Genomic DNA, 21,074 nt, shown 5'->3' with positions numbered 1-21,074 from the left:
TTTTCACATATTGTGATTTATTCTTTCTCATTCTGAAGAGACCTCAGCAGTTCTTCATTTTATTTGTCTCCAAATTTACCTGGAAATGCTGGGATGACCCCTTAAGCTGTTTAGAAAGTTAGGACTATATTAAATGACAAATTTTCAAAGATATTCTAGGCGATTTAGAAGTGTAAAGGTCTGTTGTTTTATGGGATTCAATATGTCCTAGTCACTTCTAGCARGAGCATAAATCTGTAACTATTTGGCTCTTCTGGCTGTCTCCCTAACATTACTTCATCAGAGTGATGCACAACGACATACACTGAGTTGCATCACAAAGGCTAACAAATTACATTAGAGCTAATCAAGTTTGTGTTCTATGATATCAAACATAAGCCTTTTCAGAAATCCAACAATAAACCTGATGCCCATCATTCTTAAAGAGTAACCAGTCCTTATCCTCCTTTTCCCTAGTGAGATGAAAAAGAGATGTAGAATTGTGTCTCTTAAGAACACCATGGCACCTTCTGGATGTCATAAATGCACTATCTGCAGTTACTGTTTGCATTTATATGGAGCTAATTGCTTTACTACTAAAGAATTTTCTGGAAAGTATTTGCAACAAACTACAAATAAAAAAAAATAAATTAAAAAAAAAAAAAAAAGAAAAAGAAAAAGAAAAAAGCATTCCCTCTTCCCTTTTATTTTTGAGCCATTTTTCTTGGATTACCCTAACATCTAAAATCAATATTTTTCTCCCTACTCATTCTCTTCAGAATTCAGCTTCTGGGCATGTTTTATAGAAGGCAAAGTGAAAGGCTTAGCTTTGAACTCACAGAAAACTCACTGGCCAAGTGTATCAACAATTCACAGAAATACACATGAAGGCATAGAGTGGAGAACTGGTGCAGATCAGAGAAGCTGCTGTATCAGTTCAGCGTCATTTATTAAAAGGAATTGACAAGATACTCTGTACTGGAGTCTCGGATATATTACTGACAGAACAACAGGTCAAACTTTATGAGAAATTTCTGTTGCTGCCTTTTGAGGATGCAAAGGTCTTCCCRCAGGTGGATCATTCAACTCCCCTGAGATAAGACATCCTCATTCCATCCTCTTCACCTTTATTTCTTAGATGATATTCACTCTTCTGCAATAATCTGTAATTATCTACAGTTCTGAAAATACAAACGAAACATGACATTTCCTTAAATCCTTTCCTATTATTAGAATACTGAGACAGTCAATGCTAATTGATTAGCTAAGACATGTCTTAGTGAAGGAAACTGGTTTAACATAGGTTTTAWTTTCAATTGCAGWATTCTGCAGTATTCTTCCCATTCAKCAGAAACAATTTTCATGCTCRTTCTCTTTTCTTTCTCATTCACCCCACAGTCATTTATTCAACTACAGTTGAGAAAGATTGCAGTACCTGTTCGTCTCCATGAAGAAACTCTTATAGTCACACCAAACAGATGGCATGGAAATATACCATTGTGATTCATATGTTTCTTTAGGTTAATTTATATTTTAATGAATTTGGTCATTCAGTTTCAAAAAGAGAGCTTGTTGAAACCTTTCACTGAAATMTATAATTTTCAAGCAGGTTTTCAGCCAGCTCAGACCATTGTAGAGATCCTTTATTTAGTGAACCAACACTTCAATAAATAAGACAGAGTATATTGTACAACTTTTGTATAATAATCCCTAATTTGATAATTGAGAGATAGAGCAGAGAAAGCCATGCCCACTGGGACAAGCTATTTCTGAGGTACAAAGCAGTTATAAACCACAATCTGAAAACTACTCTAAAATCACTTTGCCATTGTTTTGTTGCAAGAGTAGGTTCTTTCAGGAGATAATTCAAAGCAATTCGAAAGATGCCATCAAGATTGAGTAGACAAGATCTAGTCATAACTGGGAAACAGGGGAGTGGCTCACGTGTCAGAGAGAGGCAGGAATGGCCTGATGGGAACACTCCTACGGTGGAAGTGATCGACGTTGCAGGTGTCATCAGAGCTGATCTGAGTAAGATCACCAGTACCAAAAATCCCAAAGATCTGAAAGAATTGAAATAGAAGCATAGCACTTACATTAGCATGCAACACAGCATTTTGGTGGGAAAATCCAGAATCTGGGTTGGTGAAGAGAATTCAGGAATTAATGAAATTGCYTTGGGAAGGGGTGTAAGTCTTGCCYGTGCTGGGTGTGACAATGATCAGCCAGTCCTTCTGAATTCATACTGAAGCTTGAGGGTTTTTATCTTCCCTGTGAAACCCCATTGAATCTGAATTTTACATAGGCTGAATACAGTCCAACATCTGTAAAATCCAGTTTTTCCATTGGCAACACTCAGCTACAGGAAATCTGAGCTTTTAAAGAAGCCCCTTGCACAGCGGACATTTTGGAGTTGTGGTTCATCAGTTGTGGATTTCTGAGCTCACTGCTGCTGGAAAGCCTGTGCTGTCATGGTCAAGCCAGAGTCGTGCATGGTGGCCGTTGYTGGCTTTTTAAATAGATTACTTCAGCTCGGATGGAAAGAACATGCAGGTTCAAGATCACAATCAGGAGGATAGGGAAAGACAGAATGAGATCAAGAGAGATATCACTAAAAAACCTCACATGCTGAAAACAATGGCAGTAAAATCACGATGACAGAACAGTCATTTATGTCATACCAGTTTCAGAGAACATCGATTTAAAAGGTGTAATCAGAACCATTTATTGCAAAGATCAAAAAAATACGGAAACTGGGAAAGTGAATACAAATACATCCTTYGCTGTATTTTAAACCAGTAGCATAGCTTTACCCAATTAGAATGAAATCCATCTTATAAGAAATATCTAATTAGATATGGTAAACTTATTTTATTTTAAAAGAAAGACATTGATGACTCCTAATTATACACATACATGTTCTCTAAGTAAATTACTTATTGTCTAAGTCATTATGCCCAACACGTCCTTATACAACAGTGGCATCTAGTGGCCAGCGGCCAGGCTCTGCTCCAGCTGGAACAGGGAGATGGTCAAACGCAGGAGCAACAACAAACACCAGCGCGTTTTTTGTTTGTTTAATAGATCGCATTATTTCACATAACAAAATACTTCATGGATTATTATGCTCATGTTAATTATAGTCTTTTCAGCATCCTAGCTGAAGGCACGAATCGATTGATACTTGGACACTGGGAGAGGAAAGGGAAAGCCTGTCTGCTGCCAGTCCAATGGAAACTAGGGCTGTGCCKGATGCTTTCTGCAATGGTAGCACAACATCCTCTCATCTATACTCTTTCTGTACCTCCAGATTAATTCCCTGKAGTCCTTTTGGTCCACTTTTACCATTCAAATGGGGAGAATTTTGGGGCGTTGAGCTGGGAGCTGACCCAGCGGGCCCACACTGATGCACAGCCCTGGCAGCCCCACAGTCTCCCCTTGCCAGCAGCACCGGGAACRGGAGCCCCGGGCACCCCCTGCACAACCGAGGCAACCCAGATCCAGAGGGGCATTCCAGCCCACAGCTGCTCGCCCTSAGCTGTCCTGCTCCTGCCCTACGCCTCCATTGGAGTCAAGAAAGTCTTTTGCAAGTCTCTTTGCTTCCCGTTGGCCATCCAACAGCACACTGGTGAGAATACAGCAGCATGTGCTGCTTCTGATTGCAGCACTAGAGACAAAACACCCAGTGGAATACATAATTACATTTTACAGACCTGCATCCTGGAAGTATTGTAATTAATGAGAAACAGAAAAAAACATGTGATGACAACATGCCCTAAAAGMAATGCATCACCACGGCCCTGAATAACCTGCCATCAGCTGAGTGCTGCATCTACCAGTAAATCTTATTTTATGAAAATTAAGAACTTTATATTCTAGAACTACCTGGAAGTTCTGGATAACAACATTGTGAGTACACACTCTTGCTATAGATGCCTACCACAGGCTTTGGTGAAAGCTATGCTTTGAAAAAGACATGCCTCTGAGATACAATACAGATCTGAATGGTCAGACATGCAAACCCAAGTAGTATTTCTCAGCTCCTCACTGTAACAGGCTACTCTTATTCCCAGAAAAGCCTTGGGGATTGATACCAGCAGTCCTGACAAATCAGACATCATCAAATCATCAACTGGACAACTGTGATCTTGGTTATCTGTGATAACCAAAGAAAATTCAGATTCTRCCTCAATTCACAGCAATGCAGCACTATTTCCGAGAGTCTACCAATTCAAACTTACTCCTGAAGATTTAAGACCTTATTTCTTGACAAATAAATATCATAATTGAGACCATTATTTAAATTTGGCAGATAATTTTTGTGTGTTCTCAAAAAAAAAAAAAAAAAATTGACAAATAAATATCATAATTGAGACCATTATTTAAATTTGGCAGATAATTTTTGTGTGTTCTCAAAAAAAAAAAAACCAAAAAAACAAAACACACAATACATTAAACAGAGATTTTCAGCATCATCTACTAATTACAATATTGTCTTATATTTAATTTTTCATGATCGATGACATTATGGAAAGACAAACAGGAAGAAAATCTTGTAGAAGTCAGCTGATTTGTTAAGCTTTTTTGGAGGTAAAAAAAAGAAAAGTCAGGGATTTCATGCACCAAACCTGATCTCTAACCAGTCTRGGATTTTCCCAATTCCCTGCTGCTGGGTCCCACTTACGTGGCTTTTTCTCTCAATCCAGCCATCCTGCGAAAGGCTGCACTAAGTCAGCATTCTTTGACTGGATTGTTCCAGTGATCAATAGAGAAAGGACAATGATTTATTTATAAAGCAGCAATGCAGCACTGCAAGAATTAGTTCTCTTCTGGAAACATTTCCCATTTTACACATTTACTACATAAAAGAATGCACAAAAACTTCAGCATGAATTGCAGTGCAAACCACATTTTAACTGTAGTCCTTAATTTGTTTTTGTGTTTTGTGTTTTTGGGGTTTTTTTTGGGGGAAGTATTGTGTGGTTTTGTTGTTTGGCTGTTGGGTTTTTTTTTGGGGGGGGGAGCATAGGGGTGCGTTATTATTTATTTATTTAAAGCTTGTTGTGTATTGATTTAGCAAGGAACAGGTAATAGCCATATCAATTTTCTCACAGTGAGATGTTCTGGTAGAAAAACAATTTTATAGCTAAACAGAAATGACTGATCTATTGGCTATTATGAGCTGTTCTATTATGCACAGATTATAGAGCTGATATATATAAATAACTTAAGCAAGATCTATATTTTAGATATGCTTCAACTAACATCGGCAGTATTGTCAAAAGCAAAAGGGCCATATCAGCAGTATAACATACACTAGAAACTGATATTTTGCATAGGAAATAGGATATAGGTCTCTGAGTTCCTTATTATGTTGATTATTACATTTGGGAGAAATAACACTGAGTATTATTATGGCAGCTTGAGAAATAACAATATATCTGAATCTGCAAAAAATACAGCTCATAACAATCTGRGCACACACAGAGTGTTTCAGAAAAAGTAAATGTGATAGAAAGTATGTTTTACATCTCCAAAAAGAGATTTCCCCCMCTTTTGGGTTGCATGTTTCTTCATAATCATCATTTTGCAATATAATGTCAGAATGAAGCACAAAAGAGAATTTTTTTCCAACAATTGGAATTGCCATGGCAACACCCCAGATCTCAGATAAAGTTTGGTCCTGTACTGATAGTCACATTAGCATTTGTTTTTSTGCTAAGCGCAATACTGCCTGTGAAAATCACCTCAGTCTCTCTAGTTATGTATAAGATGTAATTTGATTATTTCAGAAATGTGAACTATTAAATTTTGACAGCTTCACAGAAAGCTTCAGCTTTAAAATCACGTTTTTGAAATTACACAAATCATCAGAAGAAAATTAGGTACAGCTTTTAATATTAAAAGCAGTTGTCTCCATCTCTAGTCTCACTTATGCTGAATCTGAGTAAGTCCACTGTCCCCTTTCCAGCAGCTCTTAACTTTCCCAAACTTATTGATCTTCAGGCTTTGAATTCACATACATATATAAAGAAACTGATGAATTTCAGCAACACCTTCAAGCTACTAAAGAATCAAAGGAGACTATTTTCCCCAGACATATTTATCATTTCCTTTCACTAATGCAAAGAATCAGTTGAAGATAAAGACAGACATTTCTTTTCTGACACACAAAAATCCTATCCAAGCTATAAGGAAATAAAAAACCTTGAAATTGCAAATATTCTATTCTAGCAAATCTACATATCTATAAAACATATAAAAGTCAAAACACTTAGAATGTATTCAGGAGGCTTTTATTCTGTAACATTACTCTGCAGGCTTGTAGAACAACCTACYAGAAACAAAATACAGAGGGACAACCATGACCATTTGCGCTGAAACCTGATTCCTCYCCAAGCAAAACCAGGACAGACTTTCTATCAGCACAGCATACAGTTCAGATTTCAATCACTGATTTTTTCAAATACTGTATACAAATGCTGTGTTCCAAAAAAAACATGATGGAAGTATCTAGAAGATAACCACAATTGTTCCCAAACAAACTGACTAACAAATACAGAGTGCCAAATCTCATAGTATGAATTTCAACAGTTCTGATGACAAAATAAATAGTAGAGAAGGCAAGATGAGACTGAAATTCTGTTGCAAAAATAAGATTTTTGCGTACGTCATTGGGCAAATGTAATGAACCGTAAAAAGCGAAGCAATACAAGTATGTAGTCTTGGCATACTCAGGCAGGAACCATGTACTCTGTAACAAATACAACAAAGAATACACTACACAGTTTTTTCAGCTGGAGAGGGAGTAACTCAAATGCAAGATCTGTGTCTCCTTTCTCTTTAAGGGACAGCTAGGTAAACAATATTGGCCAGGAAAGGATCTTTCAGAAGCCTGACATTAAACAAAGCAGTCATGGATGTCATTGGAAAGATCCTAAACTCCAACATTTTACGAGTATACAGGGTCTGCTTGAAATATATGCTGGTGTTTGAAGTGCTACTGTTCTCCTGTTCACATTACAGATACCATATGGATCAAGGATGACAAGCTTAATTCCACAAATTAAAAATGTGACAAGCAGCAAAGTGTATTTAAGGGCTAATGACCAACAGCACAAAGCTATGAAAATAAAGAAGCCTAGGACCAGATACTGTTGGCTGTTCTGGGGCTCAGTTTCTAGCCATCCAGAAGAACTTTTAAGCCTCTGTTTACCTGCCCCAAGCGATGTACACTACTCTTTATCGAGTATCTCAACATGTTCACACAACAGCATCCTACCCTGACACACAAATCCTTAGAAGACTCCTTTGCCACTTTTGGTAACAGCCTCCATAGTTGCAGAGTCCTTGGCGGATAAATTCCTCAAGTCCCGCATGAGATCCTGAGAAGCCAGGAATATGTGCTGTGCTGCACCAGAGTCACCTTAAATGTGATTTCTTTTTAATATTTACTGTGGCATACTAGGAAAGAAATATTATGCTACATCCTTCAACCTTGCTTAACTTTTTTCTTTATCCCATTAATTTCTATCCTACAGAACAGTCTGTGAGCTTTACAATGCAGCAATCACMATCTGGGTTTACCCCTGCTTTAATGTGCCAATTCTAAATTAAGAGATCTTTGTAATCAAAAAGGCAAAGCATTCTCTTAATGCACATCATTTTACATTCTCCCAAGCAAAATGTTTCGTTTATACAGGTAAAAACCAAGATCTTTTTGAAGACATAGGCATACTYTGRCTCAACTTTTCCATATTTCACATTKTTAGGTATTCCTGGTGATGTAAGGCAAAGAAATTAGTTGAGCTATGAAAMCTCAGTATTTTGGAGATCATAAGCTGAAACAGAAGATTGGGAGGGAGTTGGAAGAYAGACAGCAGTAGGACTAATCACTGAGCATCTGTTCTTTTCACACCTTTCCCTGCTGCCCTACAATTTTTCTAGTAGCTCCTCTTTGAGGGTAGCAAAATATAGKTAGCTGTACCACTGGTAGCTCTACCTGCAAGCATGCAGTTGTGATTTTATCATGCACTGTTTTAACAGCCATTTGAAAGAACTACTGAGATAWCCCATTGCACATGACGATGACTCCTGTACCAGTAACAAAAGCCACAGTCCCCAGGAAATGCCATTTGTTTCAGGGGAGCACAGCTGCACTGGAGGAGAAAGCCTGGGGCACCTGCAGCAGCCATAGGGAAGCAAAGGGAACCAGCAGCTTTGGTCTGATTTGATATAGGATTCAACTCCTTTAAAGTATTTATTTGCAAACACCTTGAACAGTATTTTTAAAGGCGTCTCCATTTCTCCTCGTCTTAATTTTTTTTTCAGGTGTTTTGATTAGTTTGCTCATCTTTTYCCATGCAAATACATATTTTCCTTTTAAAAAAATCTATCAGTTGTTTTCTTAGCATCCAGTAAGTGCATACATGGAAATCACATGTGAAAAAAATATATGCCCCTTTTCAAATTGTTCTTGAGCTCTAATGGAGGAAAACCAGCAACCCCTTGAAATATCTTTCTTCCTATGTAAAAAAATTAGTTTTCATTTTTTTTCCATTTTAGAAAAACATACTGAAATGACAATTAGACTCAGTAATTTCTGAAACCATTTCAAAGAGGTTTACAACAGCCACTGTATATAGTTACAATTATTTCTGCAGAGACATAAAAAGGATAAAAATAAAAYTCAAGACAATTCCAAACTTGTCACCTCTTCCTAAAAATCAGGACTACACTTCTGATGACTCTTATTTAGTAGGTTGGGCTAGSAATCTAGTTCTAATGCTGTCGAAGTTGTGCTGCGATATGGAACAGGTCACTTAATCTATATCTGCTGTTCTCCTTCTCCCTTCCTCAGCTGTCTAATTTATACAGTGAAATATCAGGACAGACTACAAGACTGCTGCCGACACAGCACATGGAAAAATGAGGCATGATCTTTCAAATGCAGTATTCATTATAGCACTGGCACTGGAAACGCTCTACTCKTTTACAATGCAAATAAGCACATCTTAGTTACGGAGGTTACAYATACAGATGTCACAAAAGCATATTTAAAGACAGGCAAATATATGAAATAACCCCTGAAGAGTCTGAATGAGGATTAAATTTCATGGGGTAAAATTCTGATCATGAAGGACACTTTCTGCACAGTGCATAATGAAAGGTACAGTGCATTCATTTATATTCCTCAATGTGTACATTTTAAGTGTGTACAGTTTCAGTAATTAGAAAAGAAATTTGGATGTTAGAGTTTATATAAATAACAAAAACCATCAAGATGCATTATTCTTGTGATTTTTTTTCCTTTTTATCTGCTTTATAATTTTTTAATTTCCTTTATGTGATCTCAAGATATTAAAGTCCAAATCACCTAGCTACATCACTGGCAAAATAAGTCATATGTCATGCTCAATTTTTAGAATCATTAGCTATCTGCAGACATCCTCTTATGCAGTGGAGTTAAAAAACCTAAAGAGAGAAAGACAGAATATATCTGAGGGTAAAAAGCCTTTGTGGGTGTTGATGGGAGTATATGGAAGAAACCAGCAAGAACAGTGGATAATGGAAGATTGCAAGTGCAGGTAGTGGGCTTATCTATATGACAAATTGATGAAGAATGAGGAGGAAAAYTATGTTGATTTAATGCTGGCAATTTGAAGCATAGGCTGCACAGCTGTTTCAGACAGAAATACTAAGATAAATTCAGAAGCAACCCCTGCTCTGACAGATTAATAAAAGACCAGGAATTATTTGAGCTTCTTAGAGGAAGGGATCACTAAAGAGCCCTTCAAATACCCAAGATATTGCACATAAGAAGAGAAGAACGGCTCATCCAGCCCTTGCCTGCCTGCTACCAAAAACATGCTTTAAACTGAGAGTCAAGCTTTTCTAGCAGACATGAAAAAATACATAYTAGAAATGAAAAAGTAAAGAACAAAGTGAACACCTGATATTGATACAATTTTAGGGAAAAAAGTCATTGGTAGAATTTTCAAGCAGGATACCTAAAAAAGGCATACCCAAAATATTTTTTTTTAAAAACCATACTGACTCTTCTGCTTCAAGTTCTTTTTTAAAATCTTTACTAGAAATAGGAACATTTATCAAGGTGAAGTGAAGATACAGGCTTTTTACTCTTCAAAAGACAACAAACTCCATGTAAATGTTTTCACTGAGCCCTCCATTGTCTGGTCAAGTATGAAAGGCCACCTTTCCCTGGTTCTGCCAGGAGTGTACCACATATCCTGCATGCTCGCTGCTCGTAATGGAACTCTACATAGTCATTATAAAACATATTTTAGCATATTTTACTCAATAGTCAGCTATGTTTCTTAGCTGGATTTCTGAAAGTTTGATTTACTGGCATTTTTGTCCAGTTCCAGACAACCCACACTCTCAGAAAGGTTACATTGCATCAGCAGCTKTCCGCTGCTCTGATCCAGAACCCTTCAGAAAAATTATGTGGATTAATTTACAAACCAAAGGATAAGAACTGAGAGTTTGTTTTGTGATAGAAGATTCCTATGGACAAACACTTAAGAWGTGTTAAGACTGCAAGGTAGCATTAAAAAAAAGTAAAATGTAAGGAGTTTTGCAATCCCTTCCCTCTTCCCTCAGAAGAAGGGAATGCTTCAGTGTGATGGCTCACTAATGAATTATTCACAGAAAGGTAGGGCTTGCTTTCCCAGAGATTGCAGCAATGTCRAGTGAAAACATGTCAGTCTGCCAAGAAACACCAATGGTGTGGAATATTTCCATGGAAGATGACACAATCACCCCACTAATGATATGAGCTCTTTTGATGAGTGTATCTGAATTACATTCCTACAAAGGATGCCAGGCATTACCAATAATTTGATATTTAATTTGGGGAAAACGTAAAGATTCACAAGCTCCTCTGAGGAAATTCTWAAGCCAGGTTTTATTTTTAATTTATCAGCATTGCCCAAGATTATTATTCATCACACAGTCCTCTTCCAGCACTCTTTATAGACTATAAGCACTCTAAGCAGTTATTTTAATASTAAAATGACTTATGTTGTAAAAATGTCCACCACCACCTCATCTCAGTTCTGAGAACTTCTAAAACCTCAGTTCAACAGACAGTCCTAAACTGTGAGAAAGACCACAGGTCCCCAAATGACCAAATTGCTCTCTGATATTTGGGCTAAGCCTATTTTTCTTACAGTCCCTGTAGATACAGTAGAGAAAATGTGGTATTTGGGATGCTTTTTGTCTAGCTGTTTGTTCTGATGGTCAAGAAGAAAATTCCCTTGTCAGGAAACCCACTGGGAAAGATCTGTTGTGGGTTTTTTCACCTCATTCACAATATAACCATTTAGACACATTTTAGAAATAAATTTAATTTTTCTAACAGATTGCAAATCACAACTTAATTTATGCCTAGTGCTAGTAAATTATCTAAAGCACTTACCTTCCAGGACAAAATTTGAAAATCATCCAGGGGACTTGATTCTTACGGGAAAATCTTTGTTGACTCAAGTGTGTTCTTCACAATCTCTCTTTCTCATCCTCAAAAAGAAAGTCAAGATCACAGAGTTAGCTGCATTCATAAGTCAGTGGGAGGGGAATCTCACAGAAACTCCATAGTATGCGTTCTGCATCCATATTAACTTTTGGTACATAATTGTAGACGAAAACTTTCTCGTACAGAAATACATGCTTGTGGAAATCTTGATCTGCCTGGTATGTATGAAAATTAAGTTACAGGCAAGAAATTAAGAATTTCTAGACTGAGCCATGCTCAGACACTTAAAAAAAATGTCTAATACTACCTGAAGATACAAATTGTACAGAAGCCTTTCAGCCCAAGGGTGGGGTAAACTGGCTCCTAAGAACACGCGGTCTCTGAGAGGGTGTGTGTGCACTGCCAACAGTGGCAGTCCCGTGACAGCCAACACTTGTAACCAAAGCTGGAATCAGTCAAGCATTTATTTGCAGGTACAGGAAGGACTTTCTTCAGAAGTTGTTCTCAAGTCTCAAGGTAGGATTAATCACCTATAACCGCTTGGATCATTTTTCCTTCTCCCCCATCACTGTGTATTTGCTGTCATATGGTCAGATATGAGATTTCAGAAGCCAATATCCTTCTGGCCAAGGAACTGCTGATCACCATCCTTGGCTACRTCAAACTGCTTGTATCACAGCTGCAATGATTTTTATAAAGCTTGTGGACTTATTCCTACTAAGCGACCACCATTTCTCATTACAATCAGCAGCAGTGTCTCTAATGAAGATAGAATAATACATTTCATTATTTTTAGGTTCATACAATTAATCTCTGAACAGAGATCACATGTTTTTCTTAGTGGTTTGTTTCTGAAATCCTTGCATAAGGCTGAGTAATTTTATCATGTTTAATATCCAGTGCAAGAGTCTAGCTCTGCTTGACTTTAATTCACCTTACTCCTATCTTTTTTTAACTCTTTTGCATACATTTCTATGCCTGTRAGTCCTTTCTGCAATCTTTTTACATTCTGCTAATTTACTTTTAATAATGTGGCTATTCATCCAGTTTTGTTATTTCTACAATGCTTTTTTCCTTTGTTCTGATATTAATGGCAGAGAGTGTTAAAATGTTTGAATAAGGAAGTTCCAGACCTTCTCCACATTTCTGGGCTTCTTTGGTAGATTGATTTAATCATACACATCTGTAAGAGAATTGAACTTTGAAATGCTCAGTTACATACAGATTTCTTTTACTCCTGTCATTTAATTYTATCTGAATCACACATCATACATTCTTCAATCAGCTCATCTAGAATATCTTCATTATTTAAATGAAACCTATTGATGAAGTGAAAAAACTGTCAGCTATTACCAGCAGAAATAACCAATACTATCAGCATTTGTTCTCCAAGCTATTCTGAAGAAGAAAAAACTTCCATATGCAGGGCTGCCCACCCATATGGTCACAACGCCTGCTACTACTTAAAAGCTTTAACCACAYACAGAATGTTAAAACACAAAATGCTTTTAAAAGATTCCTTTTAGTAAGCAAATTCAACCCTACAAYATCCTACAGACTCACAAAACTAATAGAATTTTTCTATCATTCTGATTTTGAAGTGATTTTGATTCAAACCACAAAGAATCTACACTAAATCTATTAATTTCTGCCTCATAAATTAATATGCAATTCTATCTTTTGTGATTACCTCATAAGATTTCTCACCTTTTTTCCTACTACATTCTTGTACTATGTCTAATGCAGAATAACTAAGGTTGGAAAAAACCTCCAAGATCACCAATCCAACTGCTGACCCAATGCACCATGCCCACTAAAGCATCTCTCAGTGTCACATCYCCTCACTTTTTGAACCGTGTTTCTGCCCACTGTTACCTGCACCATCACCAGAAAACACTTGAACTTGCTCTTTCTGTTAACAGGAGACAGGCTKGGCAGTCCAAAAATCTGTCTTATCCCACTCCTTGGCTTCAGACTCACTTTGCCCACCATGGAAATGTCAGTCCCCAGAGGCAGATTATCCAAGCTATTTCCTATTTTCAGCTYCTTCAGCAGTGTGTACCATTAGTTACCTTATGATCAACTACGAAATAACTTGTATCCATTCCACTCTGCATTGTGGTTACCTAAAAAATGACTGATTCATTTTTTTACAAGACATAATTTCGTGTTAAAATCATTTGCATTTTAGGCCATACTTTTACTGGATACTCATTCCTCCTGCTTGTGGGTTAACCTGCATGTTACTACATTATTTGGGGGGGTTTACTATAAAAATAATGAGAAAAAAATGCTTTATTAACTAGATCAYACTTTTAAATACACTGCATAAACAGAAGATTATTGAAATCTTTTTTCATCTGGGTTTAAGTTCATGACTACTCTGTTTGGTTTGATTCCTTCACTTCCTTTCCTTAAGTCAGTTTAAAGAGAATTTTTTACAGAACACCGAATCAACTATTACAGTATATGTGGCCATAGGCTGAGAAATGCAGTCTACTCATTCGCTGTCTTAAGTGATATGGGATATATATATATATTAAAAAATCTATTAATGCTTCAGAAGTTCATTAAAGCCAAAAATAGAATGCAATTTTGCTTCACAGATAAGAAAAGCACAGTTATATAYTTAAGGTAGGAGGAACTGACCTCTCTGATTTCTAAACATTTTCAGAGCATGGAATAGGTGAAGTATAAATATTGTACTACATGCCCTAAATTCTCCTCCATTCCTTCCTATATTCCTCCTTTTTAAAGTCTACAGCAACCTTTTAGCAGTTGCTTATCAGAAAGATGAATAAAGAAGAGAAATTTAATGTATTTAAGCTTTCATCTAATATGACAGGGATTTAATTCCTAGCAGCTGGGGAGGTACACCTACTCTCCCCTGCAGTTTCATCTTGCCTAACAGCTTTTCTGTTTCTCTCAGTGGTAAACAAGTACCAATGCTGTCTAACTACAGAGCTCACTGCAGCTCACCAGAACACAGTATTTCAATGCCTCAGTCTATCCACAAACCTCATTTTAAACAGAAGKTCTCTTGCAAATCCATAGGGTCAACATCATCAGTGCATTGCTATCACATCATCCCTCAGTGAAAAATCAGTTGAATATAATAATGACCTAATTAATCCCACTGTTTCCCCTCYAAGACACAGACGAATCTGGTCTTTTTCATTTTCTCACAAAAGAGAAAACTGCAGGAAGCAAATGACTGCTTGTGTTGCTACTGTAAATCACATCTGCTGGAAAACTTCCTTCCCATCTGATCTAGAGCTCTTGCAGCTGCAGCCCGGCCATACCATCCAAAGTCACTCTGTTCTTGGATTACATCATGGCATGAAAGTCTTGAAATTTAAATTGTTTCCCCTGCTATTCTTTTCTAGAATTTGGCAATAGTTCTTCTCAGTATTTGGAGACAAGTACTTCTATAAATCTATCTCAGCTCTTTTWGAGATTTAGGCATCTCTTTTAACGGTGTTGAGACTATTTTGAGCTATTTAGCAACTTTATAACAAATAAATTTAGGAGAGGAWGGGAACGTAAAGGAGAGGAATAATCTTCTGTTAGACCAACTGCCAAGTTTTCAAACAAGGGCATTTCCACATATTAACCTTTGATAAGAAAACTATCTTAAAATATTGTAAACACAGCTATTTCCATTTTTGGCTTGAYGTCGTCTATGTCGGGCAAGCTCAGTGTTCACAAAGGGACCCAAAATTACTCTTGTGTTTTTAAATTATTCATAAGTCTGCTTCCCTGACCATTCAGRTTATTTGTTAACATACACGGTTCTTTGGTCACTTCTGAGTCTCACCAGTTTCCAGATTTTTAAAACTATCTCCACAATTAATTGAAATGCATCATTTGTTTGCAAGGGCTTAACAACAGCTCTTCACACACTGAGAACAGTTTTTGCCTCATAGACTGCAAAAAAAAAATTAAAAAAAAATCAGTTACAGTCTGTACAAGTGACAAAAAAGGCAATCCATGAACTAAATTCAGAATTTATACCTGAAGACACTTCAGGTACCCTGTCAGGCTGTGTGGATTTTCTTCCAACTCTGGCAGACTGTAATTGTTTACTTAACCTCAATATTGATTGTAGTTAGACTCCTGGCTCAGTTCCTTCAGCTGCAATTCTCATTTTGGCAGTTTCACATACATCACTTAAAATTCCCCTCTGCTGCCATGCTGTTCCCATTCTTTCCTCTGGGTCATAATCCACTAAGTATGACCATACTTTTATTTCTGCATTATGGTGATCGGGCTTTTAAAAAAAWTTTCTGATCTCTGTAGAACAAAAAATGGAAGCTTTTAGCAAGAATGACCTTGAATCACTGTCCTTTACAATTAGTATTATGCAGAGTTTTGTGGAAGTGCTCAGATAAAAGTGAGAGATACTGTAGTAATGTAGCTGTAGTATTAATTTTCTACATGTTTTATGAATACTTATATACATGTCGCTTTCTATCAGTTAGTATTGGAATGTTAATTAGGTTGCATGTAGATCCAAATTTTATGTCAATAGTTCAGATGTGAATTTGAGGAGTAAAACAATCTCTTATATAAAACTTACTTAATAGTCATCCTGGTAGGARTAAACTAAGGGAAAAGACCCATAAATTTGCTATCTAAAAAAATAAGTCTATTAACACATCATGAATATGGAGTGTTAATTCATCCATGATGTAACTTCTGTCTTGGTTTAAGAAGGCTCACTTACTACAAACCTACCTACCTACCAAAAAGTTTTTAGGGTCACTAAAAGCATGTGTGAACATTAAAGACTGTTAAATCCTTTTAAAGCAATTCTGTAAAGGTTAATTAACCTTGAAATAATGGCAAACCAGTGCCTAGAAGGTCAAATAATGATCACGAGTTTGCTCAGTGTTTTCAAAGACATTACATTGTACCAGCTGAAATACAGAATGCTTCAATTTAAATGGATGATAAACAGACAACTGTAAGGATATAGCATTCATATCAACCACTGTAATTTTTTTCATTTATTTAACAAATAGGGCCACAACTGGTCATTGATAAACAGGATAACTGAGGTCTAGTATTAATCTGTATCATTTCTCTTTACCTAGAGTTCCAAACTTGGTATCATAAAAATTAAAAATAGAGAGAACTCTGATTAATGTATCAGTTTAATTCAATAAGCCTTTATAGATGTGTTATAAATTTCTATTTTTGCATACTTTTAGACTAGGAGATATTCTAATATTTCATGCCATACAGTACAGATTTCTAAATATACAGTTCATAAAAAACCAAGAACAGGAGCATTTATTTGAAAACATGAAAGCATTTCTTCAGCAGAAAGACAATGCTATATTAGAACAGATAGACTCTACTTGGCAACAGTGCAAAGTATAACCCACCTCCCCCCCMAAAAAAAACCTAAAACAATGCTTTCATATCAAATGGAGCTTAGGAACTGTTTTTAGACRTTGTAAAATATATGAAACCCAAGAGTGCTTCACCTGGAATATTTTCATGTCTAAAATTTGGCAGTCACATAACTTAAAAGGATAGCACATCTCCAGATATCGATCAGGGCTTTGTACAGCTGCAAYGCCATAAAAATGATCTGCAGCTATAAAAGAGATAACATGATTATGAGTACACTACATTGTAATTTCCTTTGGGCAGTCAGAAAGGAAAAGCAGTCTGATAGTCTCTGAGAAAAATAAGCTTGCAGGATATCCACAGTCTGACAGATAAATCATTTTACAATATTCCAATTAAAGAATCTTCCAAACTTAAATTAACAACAACAACAAAAACAACACAAGAATTCAACAATTACCTTTCAACCACAAAACAGAGGCAGCTGAAAAGCTAAGCAGCTCCCAATGCAGAGAGTTTTAATGTTCCAACTTCCTTGTGAGTTCAGACATGGAACATGAATAGTTAACCCCATTTTGAGCCATTAAATGGAGCTTACTAAAAAGCTTGCTCTAATAAATGGTATCATATGAAGGTCAGCCCTTAATTCACCATCAAAATATCTTCTGGGTGTAAACATAATGACTTCTGCTTATGCACTACACAACCCTGACAAGAATGCTACTTGACAATCCATTTCAGACCTAGAAAAACGTTCTCATTTGCGTCAAGGTGCTGAATGTCAGCAGATTCACTAATACGCTTATTTGCACTGCAGTGGTGGAACAGAGTAAAACACTATGAGCCCTCTATAGCCTGCTGCTGCCTGGCTAGGGAGATGGTAAAATAAAACAAGATTTAATCCTGTCCATATCACTGTGCAGTTGGTGAAACTTGACAAGTCAACATTAAGTATTCAAAGTGGTATTGTGGCCTAAAGGGATCACATGCAGCCTGCACATAAGAGCAAAGGAATAGCTTGGTTCTGCTTCGGTGTTTGTAAATTTAATTTGTTCAAGGAAAAGCAACTCTGGAAGGGATTACTAGCGAGGATCAACACTCYTACCAAAGAAAAAGAGAAAATGCAAGTAGGAATAATATTGACATTTTTGTAATACAAAATAGCTTTTTGGGCTTAAGTGAATAAATAAAATTTGGAGGCAGTTGCAGCTCAACACTGGCATATAAGAATATTTCACTCAGTGATCCTGAGTAGGAGGGCCTGGAAAGCCTGAGAACTTTAATGAAAACTGCATAGATATTTAGAAAACACTGTATTTTACAAAATGTTAAAATTTATTTAGCAAAATATTGTCAAGTGTTGTTTCAGCACAATATTTATTTCTTTAAATAAGTGGGGTGATAATATTCACGGCATAACAACATCTAATATATTGACTCTTAATTAYTGCAAAGATCTCATTCCATGGGTTCAGGGAACGATACGTGCAATAAAATGTGTAAAWCCCTGGTGCCCAGGAAACCTGGAGCCTGTGAATATACACACATGAAAATGAAGAAAAACCAAGATTTATAGCAACACACTTGTGAAATGAAAGTACAAGAGAAACCTGTGAATCCACTTTGCTAAGTGTAGCTGTGTATATACACTATCCACAGTATCTTTGAATAGAACAACTATCCAACTCTTTTAGGTCATCTCCAGTCCTACAGCAGAAAATGAGGAAGAAATTCCTGAGTCTGTAAAATGCTCTTTTTGCTATATATTGCAGGGGAGAGATGCTGGCAGCTGCCCCTGGGACTCAGCATGGGTGGGAAGGTGCCCTGAAGATGTATTTGCTTACTGGGCCCTTTCAACAGAAATTAGGGACATCTGGGGTAGAGGGTGGGGAGGGCAGCTGAAAGTGATCACAGAACAGTCTCCTATTTGTTTTAGCAGGGGTCCTTTTGATAATTAAACTTCCAAATAACCGTTAAATGCAATGTATATTTTTCTAGAGTGAAGGACAATGAATACTTTTTCCTTACAGATTGATACTTCAAATGTAAAGCACAGAAAGATAAGCACTGCCAGCAAGGAATATAAAAATACGTTTTCTTAAGCTTGATCAAGGAGTTAATAAATAGCTATAAGAAGAAATCAAATCAAAGCATCTTATGTTATTTCTCTSAAACAGAAATAAAGAATCCAAGAGAATGGTAAAACTTTGAAAAAATAGTAGGATTCAGACAACAGTCTTAGCATTCAAGCCCACAGTACATCAATTTTATACTTTCTTTGACTGGCTCTGATGTGTACTGTGATCTTAAATTGTGATCCTTGATGAGTTTTATTTTGTTATTGCCTCTCAAGTACATAATCTGAATTTAAATACAGTCAAATAAAAAACGCAGGCATTATAGGGGTTGTAGGTACTTATTCTATCCAAAAAACSTGCAGGCCTCCAGCACAACACGTGGTACTAAGAAATAAGGGCAAAGCCAGTGGAAACTATATACTATCAGCTATATACAAAGACAGAAGCTACACTTCTCACTGATGTACAAAAAACAGAGTAGAAAATTTACATTGTGACAGTCGCTTTTCATCACTATTTGGTACCTGAAGACGATTAGAAGATACAGGAGCAGCGAGGACACTGGAAARGAACAGTAAAAGACAAGAGGTGGGAAGAGCTGTAGATTTGACGCCAGCTAAGCAGCACCTGCAGCACAAGGAGCCCCAGCACGCCCCTTGCAGCACCTGGAGGCGAACTGCACTCAGCCGAGAGCCCCACAGTCTGTGAGAGACACAGCACACCAGAGAAACCCGTGCTCCTCAAGCACRGAACTGATACACAGCAAAGAGCGGCGGGGCAGGGACAGTCTAACAGGGTAGGAAAGAAAAGAAACCTGGAGATCTCGTACCAGGGTCAGTTGTTATTTCAATACTACAAAAAAATTGTTCATTTGAACTTACTGAAACGTCCTCAGCCAAAAGCGAGCGTCCGAGGCTGCAGCACAGGCGCATCCCATCCCATCTCCCTCTGCCGGCTGCTCCCCGCGACAGCGATCTCCTGCAGCAAACGCTTCTGGCACCCGAGGCGTGCAGCGGGCCACTGCCCCCAGCTCCTTCTGAATTTTACAGTACTTTTTAAATAAGAATTAAAATGTCTTAGAATGAAACATTCTCTAGTTAGGCAGGCATAGTCTTTGTCTCTTTGCATCGTTCAGTGAACATTTAGTGTTTATTTTTATCCCTTTATTTCAAGTTGTGGCTCAAGACTTYGCTGAAAAGCATGAAAATCAAATGAACTTCCTCATCAAGTGCCAGCACTGTTTCACGAAGGAATACTTTTCAAAACACTCTTGTTTGATTACAGGGTTTGCCTTTTCTAATTTGACAGCAAGGGAACCAAGATACACAAAGCCGGTGTTGTATCTGCCTTTTTAAGAACCCGCCCAGGACTCCTGAAATTTACATTWACAACAAAATTGACTTCAGCTGTTTTAGGCGGCGCCTGGAAAGACATGTCCTGTTCCACAGTGAGCAAACGTGGGACTCGGTGAGTGCCCGACCCGGCAGCGGAGCGCTGCTGTCCGGCACAGAACCGGYGATCCCCGGGAAGTGCTGGAGCCCACGACAGGTCAGGGCTGCCTTCCCCTCCCGCCACTTCCCTGCTCGGCCCTGGCTCCTGCAACCAACAGCGCCGGCCATTRCTTCCAGTTTAATAATGGCAACTTCGAAATCCCCCGATTCCGATGTTTTTACTTAAAAAAACAAAGGACAGCTCTGCTAGTTTTAAATGTTTGGTGTCTCTCTCCCCGCTGTTCTTCGGATGTAATGTTCTGGTGTTTGTTCTCATAAGCACATTTCTGACGCCAAAGTAGCCCCTGGCATCAGCATCAGGACACACCTGACCCCACGGCGAAGGGGTCCAGCTACGAGTGGCTGCCCAAGGCGTACGAGAGGCGAGAGACAAAGCAGCCACGCGTGGGTTTTGGCTGCTGCCCCGGTGGCGGGACTTGGGCTCCTACCAGGACGGAAGAGACCAACCGGGAGAACGCAGGAAAGAAAGCCTGGGTACGTCCCTGCCGGGCCCGGGGGCTGCCCGGGGCCGCACGGGGCGCTCCGCACCGGGGCACTCCACACACGTTTTCCAGCGGCTCCGGCCAGCAGCGGCCCCGGGGGCGGCCCGGGCGGGGTCCCCCGCGCCGGCACGAACACGCCTGTGGGCGCTGAGCCGCCCCGTCCCGCCTCCGC

At 38.1% G+C, this 21,074-nt stretch overlaps 1 long non-coding RNA gene across 1 annotated transcript in view; it reads right to left on the bottom strand.

The window, feature by feature from the left end:
• The window catches only part of LOC130577773 (uncharacterized), a 34,395-nt gene extending 13,342 nt beyond the window's left edge, over window positions 1-21,053 (bottom strand). The window contains exons 1-3 of the long non-coding RNA XR_008965806.1: window positions 19,791-21,053; window positions 11,420-11,517; window positions 1,924-2,042 (exon numbers count right to left, since the gene is read on the bottom strand). This is a non-coding gene — a long non-coding RNA (uncharacterized LOC130577773). The remainder of the gene's footprint in view (window positions 1-1,923; window positions 2,043-11,419; window positions 11,518-19,790) is intronic.
• Window positions 21,054-21,074: the final 21 nt, after the last annotated feature.

The sequence above is a fragment of the Malurus melanocephalus genome, unplaced genomic scaffold (genome assembly GCF_030028575.1).
Source record: "Malurus melanocephalus ecotype Western Australia unplaced genomic scaffold, MMel_1.1 scaffold_8, whole genome shotgun sequence".
Classification (NCBI taxonomy): Eukaryota; Metazoa; Chordata; class Aves; order Passeriformes; family Maluridae; genus Malurus; species Malurus melanocephalus.
Note: the sequence above shows the minus strand (reverse complement) of the source record. Positions and strands in the feature narration are given on the sequence as shown.